Source organism: Lygodium microphyllum, chromosome 9 (genome assembly GCF_053477565.2).
Source record: "Lygodium microphyllum isolate KBCC chromosome 9, Lygodium_microphyllum_v1.1.10, whole genome shotgun sequence".
Taxonomy (NCBI): Eukaryota; Viridiplantae; Streptophyta; class Polypodiopsida; order Schizaeales; family Lygodiaceae; genus Lygodium; species Lygodium microphyllum.
Window position 1 is genome coordinate 20,828,403 of NC_141143.1, and position 3,429 is coordinate 20,831,831.

A 3,429-nucleotide genomic window follows, 5' to 3' on the forward strand; every position below is an offset into this window, starting at 1 on the left:
TTATAATTTGCACTCTTTGTTTCTAGCTATAGAACACCTGATTCTGAAACCATATGCAAAAGTTATGGCCAAAATACAATAGTACTATCAAGTAGCTATCCCCATGACTTCTACAGCATGCTTTGTATCCACTCAAAATGGATAGAATGGTTTCTTCTCATCTCAATAAGTACTTAACAAGGCTCAACTAAGCCTTGGGAAGCTCCTTGTTGATAAGCAAGGAGCAAGTTGGAACAAGCCGAGAAGGGAAAATGGTTGCTACAAAACCTTGAGTTGAAACTTTGAATCCAAGTTGAAGCAAAGGATGAAGAAACTCCTTGAATGGTTGGCTCTCATATCAATTGAAGCCGAGTGGAAGCATAAAAGTGGAAGCAAGAGCTATGGTAGATGGAGCAAGAGAGTAAGAGAGATAGATACTATATGTGGGAATTCCAATAGTCACAATGTGTGATTGGCCTTCCCTTATTCAATAGTCACTAAAAGAATAAAGAATAAAGTGGCAGTGATGGACGCCTACCACCTATAGTGTACAAGTGTGTAGGCACATGTGCCTTTACTCCCAACAATTGACCCAATCTTTATCACCATTACCCCAACCATGCCAACTCGCAGAAAGACCCACCTTACCACCAAACCCACAACTCCCACCACCACCCCCTGCAGGTGAAGGATGTGGCCAAGTGACCTTAGCAACATATCTATGCAATGGCTAGATGCCATCTACTCATTGGTCTCCAAAAGCAATTCATCATGACCAATTATTACAAGGTCAAAGAGAGTGGCTATAGAAGAGGTAGAATCAAAAAGGAGGGGAGAAAAGGTTCCAAGAATAGAAGCAACATCTTCTCATGTACCTCTCATCACTCAAGGGCCTGGGTAGGATTTTGATGACCTACTCAAGACCTTAGAGGAACAAAGAAACCAAAATAAGGAACAAAAGAAGCAAGCACTGCTCACATTTGATGAAGAGATGAGGAAGCCTATGTCACCCTGCAATGGTAGCTCACAAGAGGTATCTGTGCCCTAAAAATGGAAATAGCAACATGTGCTAGGAAAGGGGTAGAAAATGACAAGTATTAGGAATTTTTGTAACAATATGAGTAGGAGAAAGAGAACAAGGAACAATGGGAGATGCATCATAAGAAACCCATGATCATTATAACCCAATTAGAAGGCATGCTAAGATAACAAGCAAACTAGATAAGTCAGATGTAGTGCAACAAAGAGGAAACCACACAGATGAAGGATAGGTTTCTCAGATTGGTAGAGCAATGGGAAGAAGCCACTAAGAGCCAAGAGCACTTCAATGGGAGAAAGTGAAGAAGCTAACCAAGAGAAAGAAGGAGCTCCAACAGAGAGAAAAAAGGAGCAAGCTGCCATCTTGGAAACTTTGACCAAGTGGCAAGACAGGGGCTAGAGCAAGCCAAAAGACAGAAATACATGACCCGATACAAGATGGATGCAAGAGCTTTCTCATAGGCTTGCAAAAGCAAGGCATGAAAAGGAAGTGTCTGGGGATAGGGCAGACATGGTAAAGAAAATACTAAATATTTAGTAGAGGAGCTTCACCACCAAAACTCTAACTAAAATCACAGAGTCAACAAAGGAAGACAATGTCAAAAGTCTCAAGAGAAAATTGTAGATAGCTAGAGAGACACTTCAGAGCACCCTAGAACCACAACCATACCCTCTTAACTATGAGCCGACAAGAGATGAAATGGCACTCCAACTTAAGGAAGAGGGGCTCAATGAGGAATAGCTAATGAGATTGGGCTTTATGATCCTGACACCCACATTGTCACCACCCACAATCGACATAGTGGATTGGGATGTGGCAAGAGAACCAAAACTCCATCTTAAGCAAGCAACCATTGAGTAATCTCCAAACCAATCTACATCTTCAGATGCACCTAAGGATCCAAAACACGAAAGAAGAAGCAGTTGGACTCAAATTTAAGGTGGCACCTCAATAGGTCCCAAATGTACCATTCTTGAAGGGTACATTCTTGAAGGAGTTGAAAAAGTGGCCATCATCCAATGGGAAGAGGAAATCAGAGAGCTAGAGAGAAGAGAGCCACTGGATACACCAATGATTTTCACCTTCACCATGACCCAAAGGCTAAAATTAAGACTTGCAGTCCTTCCCAAAATCATGAACCAAGTAATTGAGGTGGGTGAGGCATTGGGAAAGCTGTGGATTGATTAGAAAATCTGAAATCCTAATGTATGGCAGCAGGAAGAGGAAGACTACTGGCAAGATAAGACACTAGCAACACCCAGGGAGGTGTGAGAGTTCAAAGCACAACCATCTTGGAGGAATTCCATCCTTTAAACAAGTAAAGAAGCTTGGTCGTGGCCTTTTTCAAATCTCTTTCTACATAGAGAGAAAACCCTACTTACCTGCCATACCCACGAAGGCATGGAGTGGACTTCAACCCTGACTTCCATGGTAGATACAACTTGTCCCACATCTTCAATGGCAATGCCAAAGATGTTGAAGATAGCTTAAGTTTCAAAGAGCAAGATCTAGGCCCTTCCTTCCACAAATTCGTAGAAACCTCCAAAATTGTCCCAACCTAGCCTTTGTACTTATATGCAATTACCTTAAGTTGTTGTTGGTTCTACTGAACCATAGCTATAGAGGAGGGAAGGTTGCATCCCTTGTTCTTTGATATTAATGCAAGGATTGACAAGTACGCCATGGCTTGATTAATCCTTTGGGCTATCATGTTGCCAACCTTCTCTCTTAACCTCTTGAAATGCATGAACAAAATCCACTTCACCAATTGTGATCACCCCTCTTCCTACCATCCACCCCAGTGAGCACTCACATCTTAATCAAGGGATATCTGATGAGTAAGGCCTATCTTGAGCATTCACTCAAGCCCTTACTTTCTCCACCTCAAGACGAGGGAAAAGAGAAGGATTGGTGTGCTTGTATTACTCACTATCGGAAAAAAAAAAAAAGCACATGCACATGCATCTAGGGGTTCTCAAGTTGAGGGTATCCAGTGATTTCGATCGGCTAGCTCTATCTTCCACCCCCTAGCCCTTTCCCCCACAAATTATCACAGTCATCAATGGCACAATATCCCAAGAAAGTGGTAGACCTGTCTCCCTGGAAACCATCTTATTGCACCAATAACCCTTCAATGATTGGGTCCTCAAGTGTGGGATGGTCCTAAGGAGTCTTGGCTCTCTTAGCACAAACCCATCTCCCAATAACATAGACCACCTACTCACCTCCCCATATAGCACGCACTATTTTCTTGCATGTACCTTAAAGTTCTAGGGAGAACCATTGGCGACCACCTTTCCTCGACATCACATGACCTCTTACCCTATGCACCACCATTCCATGCAAGTTCCAAGAACCTTTACTAGTGCCATGGGAATGGCACTTAAATAGTGACAGGGGTAATGTCAATC